The following is an 18,378-nucleotide window of genomic DNA, read 5'->3' on the forward strand; positions in this document are numbered from 1 at the left end:
TATTCAGGATTTTGAGTGCTGGTTATTAAACCCTGGTAGCCTAAACTCAGTCACAATGGGAGTATTTACACCACAGAAATTAGCAAATACTGGAAATCAGCCCAGTCCCACATGGTTTGTGCCCCAGAGAGCTGGTTTACCATCACACCCCTGGGCCAGAGACATCCTGTTTGCAGTGAGATGTCAGGAAGTGAATTGCAGACCTAACGCTCTGTTGCCAAAAATCAGCAACCTGCTTCTCCTAATACCTAGAAAGTTACCAACCCAGGCAAATATAAAACTCAGAATAGCAATGTTTAGAGATCAATTTGCATCCCTGAAGGGCAGAAGTTCTCTTTCAAGTGTCAGCTGCTGCTTGGCAATGATAGGTTGCCATGAAGTACCAAAATATCCTGACGTCTGTGGCAAGCAAGTTACTCATTCTCCTGGTCAGCAGAGTGAGGGGACATTCATGCCTCAAAACATGATGGGATTATCCTTCCAATACCATTATTCATGATGAATGTGTTTGAAGATTATAGAGTAATGGGATGGGAAAAACTAGAACTCACACAGTTGAAACTTGAAGAATAATTCTCCACTGGAATAGTTATTCATTATTCTGCTAATATTCCCGTGTATAAACTCTGCTTTCTCTGTATGTCAGCCAGTCTAGAGCTTCTAACTTTACATTTCATCTTCCAGGGAATGTTCCAAGAAGCATGTTTGTCATTTTATTCATTTTCTGCAGATTTACTAGGCCTCTATTTAATTCACCCAAGGCCTAACAGAATGTCTCACTCAAGCCCATGAATGCTTGTATTTCTTAGTCTTTGTGGCCCAAAGTATAGAAATGAAATGTAGCCTTGGAATACAATCCAGGCTCTTTGCCAAGAAAAGAAATATAAATTTCTTCAGACAGTTACTATGGAGTGCCCGGTTTGAATCTAGTGAGATCTCCCCCCAAAGTGGAATGCATATCTTACTTTCAAGACAGCCTCAGAAAAAAGAGCTACATGAGGCATCTTTATGAGCTGGGTGGGCGTGGAGTTTAGAAACTTTAAAAATTAACATGTAAAGCAGGAATTCTCAACCGTATCTCATGTTAGAATCACCTAAGGGGCTTAAAAAAAAAAAAACTCAATGCTCAGGCTCAGACCAATTAAATGAGAATTTTGGACATGGGACCCAGACCCTGCTAGTCTCTCCAGCTCCCCAGATGGTTTCAGCATACACCAAGGTTTGAGAACCATTGACTTAGGGGTGCCTGGGTGGCGCAGTCGGTTAAGCGTCGACTTCAACCAGGTCACGATCTCGCGGTCCGCGAGTTCGAGCCCCGCGTCAGGCTCTGGGCTGATGGCTCAGAGCCTGGAGCCTGTTTCTGATTCTGTGTCTCCCTCTCTCTGCCCCTCCCCCCGTTCATGCTCTGTCTCTCTCTGTCCCAAAAATAAATAAACGTTGAAAAATTTAAAAAAAAAAAAAAAAAAAAAAAGAGAACCATTGAATTAAAGCAGTAAGATTAGCTTTCTGCCAGGTGACATTTATTATGTTTAGTCTCCTTCCTAATACATTAGAAATCTTCATTTCCTTGGTATCTGATTATCCCATTCTTGACTTTGAGACTTAAAATAGACAATGAATCATGCATTAAAAACAATGATCTGGGATAAGCCAGCTACCTGACATACCACAGTTATGATCATGTCACATCCTTGCTAAAAAGCTTCTTTGTTGATAAGATCTGATATTGGTGAAGGTATGGAGGAAAAAGCATTCCAAAACACGTTCTTTAACAGCATAAATTGATATAATTTTTCCAGAGGACAATTTGAAAACATATATCAAATTTTAACATGTATATATCTAGCAATTCCACTTTCAGGAACTTAGTCTAAAGAAATACCTGGGTGTGGAAGATAATCATACAAAGATATTTATTGCAACATATTGGTTATGTTAATATCTATTTTTCTAATTCTTTTTTCATTTCAGGACATCCAAACTTTGAGATGCCTGAGGCTAAGAGTCTTCATAGCATGTATTGACATGCAAAGGTATTCATGATACATTACTCTCTGAGAAAAACAAGGCAGGTGGCTGAAAAACATGACAGTATAATTCTACTTATGTTAAAAATTAGATCTATATTTTTATGAGTTAAAATTTTTTAATGTGTATTTATTTTTGACAGAAGGAGAGAGCACGAGCAGGGGAGGGAGAGAGAGAGAGGGGGAGACACAGAATCAGAAGCAGGATCCAGGCTCTGAGCTATCAGCACAGAGCCCAATGCAGGGCCTGAACGAACAAACTGCAAGATTATGACCTAAACCTTAACCGAATTCGGAAGCTTAACTGACTGAGCCACCCCGGCGCTCCATACGTTTTTATGAATTTTTAAATGTTGGGGTTGCCTGGATGGCTCAGTCGGTTGAGCATGTAACTCTTGATTTCAGCTCAGGTTGTGATCCCAGGGTCATGGGATCCAGCACTGTGTGGAGCTCGGAGCCTGCTTGGGATTCTCTTTCTCCTCCTGTGCCCCTCCCCCACTCACACACACACTCTCTCTCTCTCACTCTCTCTCTCTAAAAAAAAAAAAAAAAAATACTAAAATTTAAAAAGCAAACAGAGGCGCCCGGGTGACTGCATCAGTTAAGCCTCGGACTTTGGCTCAGCTCATGATCTCATGTTTGTGGGTTCAAGCCCCACATCAGGCTCCATCAGGCTCTGTGCTGACAGCTCAGAGCCTGGAGCTGCTTCAGATTCTTTGTCTCCCTCCCTCTCTGTTCCTCCCCTGCTCACACTCTGTCTGTCTGTCTCTCTCTCCCTGTGTTCCTTCCCTGCTTGCACTCTATCTCTGTCTCTCAAAAGTAAATAAAGATTTAAAAATTTTTTTTAAAAACCAAACAACAAAAAGTTGGAAAGGCACCCAAACTATTAACAGTGATTATTTCTGGGAACTAAAATTATATGTGGTAGGAGGGAGGGAAACTTTAGCTTTATTCTTTCTATACTTCTGTATCATTTGAGTTTTTAAAAGTGCACATATGTCACTATTATAATTTAAATAATTTATGCATTAAATCATCTTGCCTCACCACTTCCTGTGGAATGAAGTATAACCTCCTTCGCTTTATCATTAAAGCACTCACCAGCTTGTCCCTCCACTACTTTCGCCAGTCTTTTAGAAATGTTTGTTGATAGAATTGAGGGTACTCTTCACTCTCCTATTTACACTCACGTGAGCCCAACCGTTCTCACCGAATGTGCTTTCATGTTTTCCACCTCTGGGAGCCCCTTTCCCCTTGCCTGCAATGCTTTCCCTCTTCTCCATTAGCTAAAATCCAACTAAGCTACAAAGCTCAGATCTGGTACTACTGACAGGGTCCTCCCTCCCTGGATTCATCTATAATATGATGTCTGATACTCAGGAAGTGATCATTATTGAAGGAAGTTATGAATAAATCTTCCCAGTCAAGTTCAAATTTCTGTTAAGTTTGGTTTTCTCGTTTGTAAAATGGGACACACTATGACCTATCATGTTGGGTCATTGTGAGAGTTATGATAATTATGAAAAGCACTTACCGCAGTAGCAGAACATAGTTATCCATTAAAAAGCTGATATTATGATGATCTTTTTCATTATCTGTTGACATCTTATCTCTCTGTCTAGATTGTCAACTCCTGGATAGCAGAAACTGTGTGCCATATATTCTAGTATCCACTAAACTCTGTGCAGTAGAGGTTCCTATATGATACATACTTAGTTTTTGTTGTTCGTGACAATAATGAGGATTGTGAAATATACATACTATTAACCTCAAAGAAATAACGAATCACTTTGTTTGGCTATTAACTTAATGAATCACTTAGTTTGGAAAATATTATGACTTCATGGTTCCAGGAATAAAATACTAACAGGAAATTATAACATTAAAGCATTGCTGACATGAAGTGTACAAATAAAACAATATGCTCTTTCTTCAATGAAATCCCAGAAAATAGGATAAGTCATTCCTAGAATTCTATTTTCACAAACACAGTCAATACTTATAAGATGCTAAATAACAATAGCGAATTATTTACAGAAAACACCAGATGAATTTGGTTTGTTTAATATCTTGTTGGCAGATAACACATCATGCTTCTGCAGAAGGCTCCATGTGTTCAAGATTTTTGACATAATGGGACTTTACATGCTGTGATACAAGTGGAATGTTCTACCGCAAAGACATAACAAGAACCACCAAACCTTGTTATGTTCATGTCCTCGGGTTCTAGCTTAAAATCACCACTAGATTACAGCTTCAGAATCTCAGTCAAGTTATTAGCAGCTTGACTGAAACAGTTTCTGTTCTCACTTAATCCCACCGGACAGACGTGATCCCTGTGGCACGGCACGGTGCCACGGGGACAACTGGGGTCACCTGATACAGTACATTGCCCTAGGACAACGAAAGTCAGATTGTTATTTTATCTTTAGAGGCCCAACAAGTATTTTGCTGAGCGTGGCTTCTTAGTTGGTGTGTGTGTCTGCTCATGACTTTACAGTTTAACAGACATTGTCCCTGAGCAGTGTATGTTTAACTCTGTGTCCAGTAATCAAAACAGTCAATTGAAGTGTGAGCCATTAAAAAAGATACATAAATACTTTAAATATTTTCTTTAAACTCAGTACCTATATGTGCAACTAGTTCAGCAATCTTGTTGTTGTTGTTGTTATTTATTTTTTATTTTTTGAAAGAGCAAGAGAGTGTGAGCAGGAGAGAGAGGGACAGAGAGAGGGACAGAGGATCTGAAGAGGGCTCTGTGCTGACAGCAGAGAGCCTGATATGCTTGAACTCACGAGCGAGACCATGACCTGAGCTGAAGTCGGACGCTCAACATACTGAGTCACCCAGGTGCCCCTGTTTTAATTTTTTAATTTTTTGAGAGTTCAGCAATCTTTTTTTTTTTTATAAATTTTTTTTTCAAAGTTTATTTATTTTTGGGACAGAGAGAGACAGAGCATGAACGGGCGAGGGGCAGAGAGAGAGGGAGACACAGAATCGGAAACAGGCTCCAGGCTCTGAGCCATCAGCCCAGAGCCCGACGCGGGGCTCGAACTCACGGACTGCGAGATCGTGACCTGGCTGAAGTCGGATGCTTAACCAACTGCGCCACCCAGGCGCCCCAGAGTTCAGCAATCTTTTGATGAAGGTTCAAACAGGGACTTCACAGTGGACCTGCTGATTATCAACAACTGGTTTTTGTTTTTTAAAGAGTAAGGCACTCAAACCAACCAAGCAAAACAACAACAACAACAAAACAAAAACAAAAAACCCCAGCATATATGACATGAGCTAATTTATGCAAAATGTATAAAGATGCTGGAAAAACTGATGCAAAAATGGAACTTCATGGTAACAGGCAAGGGGGGAGAGCAGGTTGCAGAATAATGAGTTTGTTATGGTCTTATCCCAGCAAAAGCAAATAAAACTCCTCTGCATACCCATACACAGAGTGAAAGAACAAGGGGGAACGCATGGGAGGTTGCTAACACTGGTAAACTCAAGAGGATGAAGACCCAGAATGTGGAATGTAGCAAGGGAGGAAGGAAATAATTAGCTTTGATTTTAGACACCTTTGTATTGTAATGAATTATTAGAGAAACACGTTGTCAGTTTGATACTATGAAATAGATGTAATTACTGGAAAACTGAAAAGAATCTACAGAGGAATTATTAGAATTAATGTGAGAATTCAGTAAAATTGCTAGATAAAAATCAACATTTATTGTATTTCTGAACACCAGCAACAAGCTGTCGGGAAACACCATTTTACGACAGCAACAAGAACTATAAAGAACACTGGCGTAAATCTAACAAAACATATGCAAGACTTGTATGGAGATGATTATAAACTTTATTGACAGCCATCAAAGAAGATTTTGGGGGCGCCTGAATGGCTCAGTCAGTTAAGCATCCAACTTTGACTCAGGTCATGATCTCATAGTTGGGCTTCAAGCCCCTCATCAGGCTGCACATTGACAAAACTTAAGATTCTTTCTCCCTCTCTCTGCCCCTTCCACATGTGTTTTTCTCTCTCTTTCTCCCTAAAAATAAATAATAAACTTAAAAAAAGAGTTCAATATCTGGAAAGAAATCACTTTTTTAGACAGGAGGATTCGGTATTTTTTTAAAGTTATTTATTTATGTATTTATTTTGAGAGAGACGGAGACAGCGCAAGTAGGGAAAGGGCAGAGAGAGAGGGAGACAGAGAATTCCAAGCAGGCTCTGCACTGCCAGCTCAGAGCCCAACGTGGGGCTTGAAACCATGAACCCAAAGCCCCGGGAACATAACCTGAGCCAAATCCAAGAGTCAGACGCTTAACCGACTGAGACACTCAGACGTCCCAGGAAGACTCAGTATTTTAAGAAAACTCGCAAAACAAGTCTGTAGCTACAGGAGAGGAACGGTGATTATGACAGTGTGGTATTGGTGGAAGAATAGACAAAGAGACTGGTGGAACACAATGGAGAGCCCCCACACAATCAACACATTATGGAAAGTTGATTTCTGGCCGTGTCATGAAACCACTGAAGACGATTGTCTTGCCCAGAGTGATGCCCTCTCCCTGCGGCCAGTAAGTGGTCACGTGGGGCTGTACAGCCCTAGGCCCTGGCCCCGTATGGACAACGAAGTGCCTCAGATTCAAAGCTCCCGGTGAGTGAGCTGAAGCTTTCCTTGCGATTTCATCACAGCCCTGCTTCCTCCCCTTCCCTTTCCCGTGCACACTGTCTCAGAGTCTGCCTCCCCAGTGGAATATGAACTGGCATGAGCACTTTCCGAAACAGTTTGGAATTACTCGGTAAGGTGGAAGATGCATAAACCTTACAACTTAAATTCCAGTCCTAGGTACTCTAGAGACACTCTCACCCAAAAAATTTACAGCAGAGTTCTTCTTGGTGGAGAGAGATGACGATGTCATCAGGAAGGTTGCCATGTGGGCTTCTAAGGCAGAGCAAAGATTAAATTCACACAAACAAGGATAACATACAGAGGGGTGCTCCTATAAAATGAAGAGATGGAGAGCTGACTTGTCTCAGGGACCATTACTTTGTTTTCAAGTGCTGAGGGACGTGAGGGTGAGCTCCCTGGCAGTTAACGGAATCCAGAACAGTTGCACCGTCTCCAGAAGGGGAGTCTGGAAGTGGGTTTTGAAGCCTGGTTAAAGTTTGAACTAGTGGGAGGGAGGCTGAGGGGACAGGCTGAGGTAAGGGGGACAGTACCAGCACAGGCTCTCTAAGCTGGCCAAAGCACAAAGAGCCGAGTGTATAGTTAGAATTTTTGCTACATAGGGGCACCTGGGTGGTTCAGTTGGTTAAGCGTCCGACTTCGGGTCAGGTCATGATCTTACAGTTTTTGACAGTGCAGGGCCTGCTTGGGATTCTCTCTCCCTCTCTCTCTGCCCCTCTCCCGCTTGCTCGCTCTCTCTCTCTCTCCCCCCCCCCAATATAAATAAATAAGCTTAAGTAAAAAGAATTTTTGCCATGTAGAATGGGACCAGATAATGGAATAGCTGGAAAGCCAATTAAAATGATGCATATTTGGTTCATTGGGAAGAAGAGCAGAGGAGGGGATTCCTGGAAGAGGTATTTCAGGAAGGGATTCCCGCACAGTTCCTGTTCCTGGGGGCAGGATTTTCACCTGTATGAACATGTGCTCTTGTCCCAACTGGGAAAAAAAATGCTTGTAATAAATGGCAATGGTGAATAAGACCAGCAGCTAACTTGGAACAATGTCTTAACTTAATTAATTACCGGCATCTATTTGATTGTCCAGTTTGGTGCTGGTCTCTGACGAGCAGTGTGTTCTCAGAGGCAGCTGTTGTTTCTGACGGCGTTGTTGTCTTTGCATGCTAAAATGGTTAACGTTGTCCTTAAATGACTGCATGGAGAGCTGCTCTGTCTTTCTGATTACAATAGCATCTATGTCTGATCTTAGACAAGCCGCGCTTATATTCACGGATCTACTGATTGCAGTGGGAGAGTCCATCCTGCCATTCTGTTATGTGCACTGTGCCACTGACACATTATATTTTTCTCAAAGCTGGAAGCCATGAAGGTACTAGACAAGGTCTCACATCCTGAAAAGGTTCAATGTTGCTTTTGTTTCCAGCGCCTATTACCTCTTTGGAAGACGCTTGATTAAAATACAGTGTTACTGGGCCTGAGGTTTCAGGTTAATCCCTTGGTGAGAGTTAGTTTTCTTTAGTTTCTCTGGCTTCAGATGGTATTTCTAGTGATTGCTTTGGCTCCTTTCACAAAAATGGGGCCACACAACAATCCATCCCTGTAGTTTAATTCCACTGTAGATTCTGGAGCTAATCCTCTTCTTAAACCAGGGAAATCACAGAACCTGGGCTGTTAGTTCCATGGTGTCCAGCAAAATAGTTGCCGTATCTGATCCCCTTCAGTTACTGCAACTTCCAGACAGGATAGGACACTGGTCTTGCTTTTTGTGACCAAGTCTCTTTAGTCCTTATAAGTAGCTAGTCTTATCTCTGTATATATCCCTTTCCTTTAGGGTTCCAGACTTTCCCACTTCACTCCCAAATCTCAGGAAATGCCCTCTACCCAACCTGAATGCCCCTGTATGGGACTGTGTTATGTACCACCGTGTCCTCATGTCCTCCAACCACTAGAGAAAATGCAAAGCGGCCCCTCCATACACCGTTTCCCAAGGAAGAGGAGCTCACAGGTAAACTGGCCAACACACTTGGGCTATATAACTTGCGTGGTGTGTGTGTGTGTCTCTGTGTGTGTGTGTGCATGCACCATGTGTGTGGTGGAAGGAAGGAAAGGAAAATGGGGTTAAAAACAAGTAAGTAAAATAAGTTTTTTCCTACTGCATTTTGAAGTGTAACATACATAAAGTATAGAAATTTTTAAAAAGTTTTTAATGTTTGTTTACTTTTGAGAGAGAGAGAGACAGAGTGCAAGCAGGGGAGGTACAGAGAGAGGGACACACAGAATCTGAAGCAGGCTCCAGGCTCTGAGCTGTCAGCAAAGAACCCAATGCCGGGATCAAACCCACGAACTATGAGCTGATGACCTGAGCCAAAGTTGGACACTTAACCAACTGAGCCACGCGGGTGCCCCCATAAAGTATAGAAATTTTAAATGTATACTTTCATGAATTTTTACATATTGGATACACTCAGGTCACTCCTATACAGATCAAGATACAGAACCTTCCTCACTGCCCAAAAAGAGGTCCTGAATCCCTTTCCAGGCAGTATCTACCAACCCCACCAGCCTGTACCCAGAAATAATTACTATTCTGACATCTGTCACCATATGTTAGTTTTGCTGTTCTTGAACCTCATATAAATGGAGTAATACAGTATGTTCTTTTTGTATCTGGCTTCTTTTGCTCATTGTTATGTCTGTAGTATTCATCCATGTTGTTAGTCTGTGTTCTTTTAATGGGTTCATTTCTGGGGGGTTTCTTGCCCCTTGGCTCATTTCACCATTGGAGTGTGAAACCAGTATTTAGTACTGGGGCTAGAGAAGAGAGCAGCTCAGAGGAGAAGCACTCTCTGTGGCTGCCACACAATCTACACAGCTATAAGACATAAGGATCCGTGTAGGCTTTAAGACCAAAGCTTAATAGTGACCTTCCCAGAGCACTGCAGTGGACACCTGGATAGTGACCAAACTTTCCATCTTGCCTTGATTAGTGCTGTGTCCCATATATCTTTGGCATCTTCCTTATTATAGTCCTCTGAAAACAATGCTTGCCTTGGGTTCTCCCCAATCAGGTGATCTTCTGTGAATGCCTGACTACAGATCCTGCTGATTCCTAACCCGTTCACTGTTCTCATTCCTGACCAAGGAGTAAAAGAGTAGAGCTGGTTTAGGACAAATCCACTCTTATTCTTTAGCAGAGCAAGCCCTACTAAAGGGGGTGCTGTAGCATTCTTACCGTTGACAAAGGGCAACTCATTAATTTAGTGTAAAATTTATTATCTCATTGATGTCAGCTCTTATCCTAGTCTTCCAAAAGATGCATTAACTTTCTGACACTTTGTTCTTTTTCCATGTGTAAGTAATTAATTGATATCCTGGAACAAAACTTTGTACCCCTTCTAGTCTATGCATTCAAACACTTAGTTTAATTTTTTTTACATTTATTTATTTTGAGAGAGACAGAGATAGCGTGAGTGGGGGAGGGGCAGAGAGAGAGGGATACACAGAATCCCAAGCAGGCTCTGTACCGTCAGCGCAGACCCCCATGCGGGGCTCAAACCTACAGACCTGTGAGATTGTGACCTGAGCCGAAATAAAGAGTCAGAGGCTTACCTGACTGAGAGACTCAAGAGCCCTTTAAATACTTAGTTTAAATGTTAGGCTCTCATTTTATAAGGGCTGTGGATCCACTCTTTGTCTGCTCTCTGAACCCACATACCCCTCAAAGTAGAGAGAAGAAAAAGAGAACATGAGTCTTGTGGTGTCTCCCATTAATCCCTGAGTTCATCTTTGGTACAATCTTCCTGGAGCTTTTACTGCAGAAACACTTCATTGTCACCTAATCACCTATTTTCTTTTCCCAGTAAATAACCTGCACTTTCTACTACTATCTTCTTCTGAAAAAGTTTGTGATTCCTTAGCTGCTTACCTATGGAGGAAAGTTGGGGTGTGGGGGTGGTTGGGGAGGGTTTGGTTGTGGGTATGTGTGTGCATCTCCAATGAAACTCTAGTTATTGTTGGATTTTACCACATTTCAAAGAATCCTTCACATTTCATTCTTATCCAGGTACGGATGCTGTCACAGGTTTTAGAAAGAACTTGGCTGATCTACATCCAAGTTTTATTTGTGCCTCTGTCTTCCTCATAAGGTTAGCCTTCCTAGGATAGCGCTATGGCAGCTTCTCAGTAAGTGACAACAACACGTGTCAGCAGAGAGACACCGACACAGAGGATATTGATGAGTGTAGTTGACAGGACTCGTTCCCTCTTTACCCCTGCTTGGGGAACTAATTGCTGCTCTGCTGCTGGGACCCATTTACCACTTGATTCATAATCCCCCAAAGGGAAAATAAATTGTGTGATCGGTAAGACTTTTCTTGACACAGAGTCAAATATAGAAGCTGGCCTGGTGAAGATCGTATTTTTTGTTTGTTTTATAAAGGGCTTAGAACTTCAAGAAGGAGTGAAACAAAAGCTCAAACCACATAGTTTGAGCACCGATGGTGCACCTGGGAATACAAAGGTTGCTGAGGAAAAGATCCCTGTTTTCACAACTGACGGACATGTTGGCATAAATGAGATGCACTAGATTTGATGTGGTAAGTGTGGTAATGAAAGGAGGAAACTTCGTGCTGTGGTGGCAGAGAGGTGAGGGTCAACTCAGCCTGGACAATCAGTAGACCCCACAGAGACATGGCTAACCAAAGAAACGGGCAGAGGGGCCTAAGTGACTCAGTCGGTTAAGCATCTGACTTCAGCTCAGGTCAAGATCTCGCCCTTACTGAGTGCAAGCCCCGCATCGGGCTCTGTGCTGACAGCTCAGAGCCTGGAGCCTGCTTCAGATTCTGTCTCCCACTCTCTTCCCCTCCCCCACTCATGGTCGCTCACTCTCTCTCTCTCAAAAATAAACACTTTAAAAAATTTAAAAGGAAAGAAATGTGCAGACAGGAAAATTGACAAAAGCAGGATTCTCTGTAACCAATACTCAGTTTGTGTACTCTGAGAAGTGGACCATCAGACCTTACTGTTTGGGACATTTTCCAGGAGGGGAGAGAAAGAAGGATTGAGCAGAGGGGATGAGTCAAGTTGCAGTGCAAGCCTCAGCCAGTTCCTTGGGGAGCTCTAGAGCTTAAATATTCTCTCAGAGCTGTCCCACATGGGACCACATGAGCCAGGCCTTTATATCCTCGCCTCAGCCATTCACTGGGTATGGGCCACTCCAGAAGGATGTGACCTGGGGTAGCGTGGATTTCTGCAGCCCAGGCCATCCCTACAAGAACTGACAGCTGAAGGCTGTCTGTCAGTTGCATTCTCAGATGACCCCTTTGTGCTTCATGTATATCCCTCAGGCCTCTCTTCCTCAGAAGGGGAAGGCTAGCAAAACAAATTATACCCGCTATTGCTGAGCCTAGTCCTGGGGCTGCAACTAATACTCAATGTATCTCTTCTTCACTAATGATTCTGGAATGCTCTCACCCTCAGCTGGCATCTGTGCTGGTTTGGGTGGTGTAGCTGGTGGCATGACCATTCCCAAGGGGAATAGGCCCCTTGTCTCCATGTCCTTCTCAGGCTACAGATCCTTACCTCATCTCTCTCATCTATTTCCACCGCTATTTGGCAAGGGCATAACAAGAGGTACCCAAGTAGATCACCCGAGTACTACAACCTGTTCCTCCATGCCCCCATTGTGGAATAGTGGCACTACCCCCTCTTGATGATCAGGGCCAATTATTCCTGAATAAAGACTCCTCTGAAGGAGTCCTCCTTCCTCCTGAAGACCCTAATGTAATGGAAATGGACAGCACAAATTCCCTAGGTGGATTACTGGAATGATGGTAAGTAGGATCATTCATGCTTTAACTTTTTGGCTCTCAGTCTCATGAATTTTATCTATTGGGGCACTACATCCTGAAGGATGGTGCCTCATCCTTATAAACTATTGGCTCTGAGCTGGCACTTAAGCATGTCTTGAGCAAGCCATTCCAAATCTCTATCTAGAGATCTCTATCTCTATCCAGATCTCTATCCAGAAAGCCAGTAGCTTCTGGTTGGCATGGTATATGGTAAAGCCAGGGGAATCCCACGGTTATAGGTCCACTCTCACATTTCCTTTGCTGTGAAGTGGGTCCTCAGTGTGAAGGCCGTTTTGTGGGATCCCATGTTAGTGGATCAAATGTTCTATAAGCTCTTAGAAAGTGATGCTAGGAGAGGCTCTGTAGACAAAAAAAAAAAAAAAAAAAAAAAAAAAAAAAAGCTAACATATAACCAGAATATTTGCATATTCTGTCAGAAAAAAAATTAATGGAAGGATTCCATTGTATTCAGTTTTTACCAAGGTGCTATTTGGTATCCCCTCTTTGGGAAATAATGCTGCAATAGTGGCTCAACACTGCTTTCTTTTGCTGACATGTTTCTCATGTGGCAGTGACACTCTTGATCAGATTCAGTAAATGACAGCCCATGCAACTGGGCTCATACACAGCCTCCATCTTTCTCTATTGCTCTGTCCACGTGCCCATGATGCCAGCACTGGGGTGGCCAATGACAAAGCCAAGTCGTTTCGTGTCTTTAGTTGTTTAGCAACTCTTTCATGGTGGTTTCTCCCTAGTAGGTGTTAATGCGTGAAACAAAAATCTTCACATTCTATGCCAACTCTCATAGGTCCATCCACAAATATATATGCTCCTTAATGAGAAATCCTCTCACAGCACCAAAAAGCAATCATTTCCATTTAACCTCTGGGAACTCATTATTCAGACTTTCCCAGTCTAACCTTCGTATAACTTTCCCCACAAGGACTACCACCCAACTGACAGCAGAACTGAGTGTCAAGATTCTTTTCAACCATTTTTAGAAAAAGACACCATTTAAGCTTGCTCTCCATAAAAGGGCAGTAATTTATTACTTCCACCTGTCTTCAAATATTCTAAGACTTCTGTCCCTGATGTTGTTTATCTTTGAGGAATGTTAGGCTGTGGTATAAAATTTGATGTTTAGAATGTGTAACTTGGCAAGGCAGGTGAAAATTTTCTACCTTCAGGGATTAATATCCATTACAGGAAGGTGAATGCAAAACAAAGCGTTCTTATTCTGAGGGATGATTTTCATCATGAATTTTTAAGCCATTCAAGAAAATATTGTGAATTGACCCTTTAAATTTGGAAAACATCTTTTACATTCTGTAACTATCTCTAACATTGAAAGATATTAAAATGTTGGTATTGAATTTCATTGCTGAGAGCATCTCCCCCCTTCGTTTTGTACATGAGCAAAGGATGAAATTATTTCTGACACCTACAATAAAAAGTATATTGTTGCTGAATAAAGGATTGATATTAGAAAGAAGTTACCCAACCAGTTAGGCCTGTGGCAGTTGCATAAACAGGGCCATGTTCCCTGTTAATGCTAGTATCGCACAAACACTGTGGGCTCACAGGTACACTAACCACAATCCAACTTGGCTTACGGGTTCATAAGGGTGTTTCTGCCTAGTGATCTTGTTCTGATGTACAACATGAAAGGTCTTGGCACTGCAAGAAGTTTTGGTCATCGACATCTCCCCATTTTAGCTACTCTCACCAATTCATCACACAATCATGAAGGCAAAAGACAGAATAGATGCAGAGGCAGTGACTATAGTTGTGGAGAAAATGTCCTGCACCAGGAATCGGAGACCACAGTTTTATTCCTGATTTTGTCTTTTAGACAAGCCAGTTAATATCTCTGAACTCGGGGCGCCTGGGTGGCGCAGTCGGTTAAGCGTCCGACTTCAGCCAGGTCACGATCTCGCGGTCCGCGAGTTCGAGCCCCGCGTCAGGCTCTGGGCTGATGGCTCAGAGCCTGGAGCCTGTTTCCGATTCTGTGTCTCCCTCTCTCTCTGCCCCTCCCCCGTTCATGCTCTGTCTCTCTCTGTCCCAAAAATAAATAAACGTTGAAAAAAAAATTAAAAAAAAATATCTCTGAACTCAAATATACTCATCTATAAATGGGCTCACATTAATGATTGCAGAGTATCAGTCAGGGTCAAATGAGTTTTCACATATTCAGTGTAAAAGTTCAGTGTTACAGACCTTAAACAAAGTTGTAAAGAACTTCCTGTGGTTGGTTCACTTCCTTCAAGGTTGGAGATATTGTAGAAGCATATTTTGGTTCCTTTGCATTTCATTTTTCCAGGATGCTTGGCTTTGGACCATGAGTCACCATTCTACCCCTCTTGTTTCTACCTTCCCTTTCCCCCTCTTTTTCCTCCTTGTTGGTTCTACATCCCATTCATAGCCATGAGAGAGTGAAGGAAAGTTAGAGGAAACAAAAGAAAAGGCTCAGTTGAGTCAGGGAAGTACCTTGTCGTAGAGAAGTGTCTACGTGCTGTTCCATGGCTTTCTCCAAAAAATAATACATAGCTAGTACTCTACCTGTATTATATTCTTCCACGGTCTGCTGTTGTTAGAAGTAAAAATTCAGTGCATGAATGCACTTAACTGAAACCCACCTCACTGGATACTGATGAATGTAACTGGGGTATCAGTCCTTTGTCAAATCAAAGGAAAGAATTAAGCATCAATTCTCTGTTTAGTAGGCTTAGTTGAGGAGGAAACTGTTCTTCTTAACGGAAGATTTTCAGCTAATAAACGTGGAAGCAATGATAAGATTATAAAATAATCATTTGAAACCCCTGAAATAACTGATTCAGGCCAAAATCATCAGTGGTTGATAGCAGTATTTTTTTTTAAGTTTATTTATTTTGAGAAAGAGAGAGAGCACGCATGGGAGGGGCAAGGAGAGAGGGAGCAAGAGAATCCCAAGCAGGGTCTGCACTATCAGTGCAGAATCGGATGTGGGGCTTGAACCTACCAACAGTGAGATCATGACATGAGCCAAAATCAAGAGTAGGTCACTTAACCAACGGAGACATCCAGATGCTAGATGATAGTATTATCAGAAAGGCTGACGGGGAACTTTACAGTGGAGGGGTCAGGCTGTCCCCATGTGAATCCTCTGATGATCTTAGCATCACCAACACTGGAATGAACACACATTGTGGGCCTCCTCATACAGTGTAATCAGAAGCTCACAGTGTCTCCTATGAAGTGTTCTTGCAACAATAATTTTTTTTAAAAATGGACTTGAATATAATCAAGCCTCTAGAATTAACTTCCATTCATAGCAAATACGGGAGATAGAGAAATAAGTTAAATGATGCCACAAAGAAGCAAACAGATCATTTCAGAATGTGGGCATTCCGCAGGGCAGCTTACCTGGTTTCTGCAACTAGCCAAGACCAGTGGGTGGGGAAGAGGAAGCAGCTCCTCCAGGGAAGGCTGCACCATAGCCAGGTGCCACGTGTTCTGATTCTGATTGGAACAAATCAACTATGAAAACAGTTTTTTAAAAAATAATCTGAGATGGGGCACCTGGGTGGCTCAGTTGTTTAAAGCGTCTGATCTTGATTTCCACTCAGGTCATGATCTCACTGTCATGGGTCTGAGCCCCATGTGAGGCTCTGTGCTAAGTGTGGAGCCTGCTTGGGATTCTCTCTCTCCCTCTCTCTTGCCCTCCCCCCACTCTCAAAATAAATAAATAAACATTTAAAAAATAATCTGACAAACTTTATTAAGGAGTGGATTTTAGATCCTATAAAGGCATTATTGTTAAAATTTTGACACAATGATGGCATTATGACTATGATTTAAAAGTTCCTATTTTTAGAGATTCACAGGTCAAGCGTGCAGGGATGAGATGACTTCATGTCTGAAACGTACTTTTTGAAAGTTCAGCAAGGGCAAAAACAGGGACAAATAAATGTTGCAAAATCTTTATAATTGTGTGATTATGATTATATGTAATTATAATCAGGATGATGGGTATATGGAGGTTTATTGTACTATTCTTGCTATGCTTATGTGTGTTTGGATTTTTTTACAGAAATTCCAAATGAGAAAGAGAAGGCAAAAAAAACAAGGGCATATACTGATTGGGAGGACATGTAAACACTGTAAAACCTAAGAAGCAAAGTTTAGACAACTTTAACTTTTTATAGGAGCTCACAGGTTTCAAATATCCTATTATGGAGAAAAATGTGTGTGTGTGTGTGTGTGTGTTTATATTTCTTTTTTTTTTAATTTTTTTTTCAACGTTTATTTATTTTTTGGGACAGAGAGAGACAGAGCATGAACGGGGGAGGGGCAGAGAGAGAGGGAGACACAGAATCGGAAACAGGCTCCAGGCTCTGAGCCATCAGCCCAGAGCCCGTACGCGGGGCTCGAACCCACGGACCGCGAGATCATGACCTGGCTGAAGTTGGACGCTTAACCGACTGCGCCACCCAGGCGCCCCTGTGTTTATATTTCTAATTCCTTAAACAGCAAATGACAAATTTTCTCTCTCTCTCTCTCTCTCTCTATAATGCTTATTTATTTTATATATTATATATTATATTATATATTATAGTTATATTAAAATACTAAATATTAATCATTATTAATAATGTTAAAATATTAAATATTAAATTATAATGTCAATATCACATGTTGTAATATTATATTATATAAAATATATTATATTATATAAAATATATTCTATATAAATATTATATTTATATATAAAATATATTATATATATTATATATATATATAATGTTTATTTATTTTATTTTTGAGAGAGAGACAGAGAGAGAGCGTGAGCAGGGGAGGGGAAGAGATAGTGAGGGAGACAGAGAATCCCAGGCAGGATCAGAGCCCAATGTGGAGCTCAAACTCATGAACTGTGAGATCATGACCTGAGCCAAAACCAAGAGTCAGATGTTTAACCGACTAAGCCACCTGGGCACCCCGTGACAAATCTAGTCTTTAGCAAAATGATAAAGTTCCTATAGCCAGTACAGGTTCCTAGACAGACAACCCACATGCAATATATGAGATAAATATCTTAATCTCACTGCATTAAAAAAAAAGTCTTCATTTAAATTTTTTAAAAATATTTATTCATTTTTGAGAGACAGAGAAACAGAGCACAAGCAGGGGAGGGGCAGAGAGAAGAGGGAGACACAGAATCGGAAGCAGGCTCCAGGCTCTGAGCTATCAGCACAGCGTGATGTGGGGCTCAAACTCATGAACTATGAAATCATGACCTGAGTCGGACACTTAACCGACTGAGCCACCCAGGTGCTCCCCAAATGTCTTCGTTTAAAAATAACACTTAATAATTATTGCTGATGTAAACACCAAAACATAGACATATACCCTAGAACAGATGTGTTATTAGTTCACTGTAACTGTATACATGGAGATTCAAATGTACCAAACCAGACAAGAACTGGTTTGGTACCTTGCCCTGCATGACAAAATGCCAGATCCCTGGGAATTAGAAGACCTGAGAGTCATCCCTCCCCTGCTGCTGACGTGTTATATGACCTTGGGCATGTTCATTCACTTCTCTTGGCCTTGTTCCCCCTTCTACCGAATGTGCATAATAGTTTCCATCTACTTACCTTGGGGAAATGGTGAGGACTAATGAGAAAACATCAGTGAAGTGCTTTGAGCTCCTTAGGAAAAAAAAATACTGTCTCAGTACTACAGTGTATGACGTTTTTATTTTGACAGAGAACCACATGAGGTTTCTGATTTGTAGATAACAAACCAAGCTTTATAATCATCAACAAACACCATGTAG

General features: G+C 41.7%; 1 long non-coding RNA gene across 1 annotated transcript; it reads left to right on the top strand.

Annotated features, from left to right (window-relative positions):
- The first annotated feature begins 1,896 nt into the window (after positions 1 to 1,896).
- Positions 1,897 to 11,480, top strand: LOC123386542. Its single transcript, XR_006600554.1, has 3 exons — positions 1,897 to 2,033; positions 8,546 to 8,719; positions 11,153 to 11,480. It is a non-coding gene; the product is annotated as an uncharacterized LOC123386542 (long non-coding RNA).
- Positions 11,481 to 18,378: the final 6,898 nt, after the last annotated feature.

This window comes from Felis catus, chromosome A1 (assembly GCF_018350175.1).
Source record: "Felis catus isolate Fca126 chromosome A1, F.catus_Fca126_mat1.0, whole genome shotgun sequence".
NCBI classification, from domain to species: Eukaryota; Metazoa; Chordata; class Mammalia; order Carnivora; family Felidae; genus Felis; species Felis catus.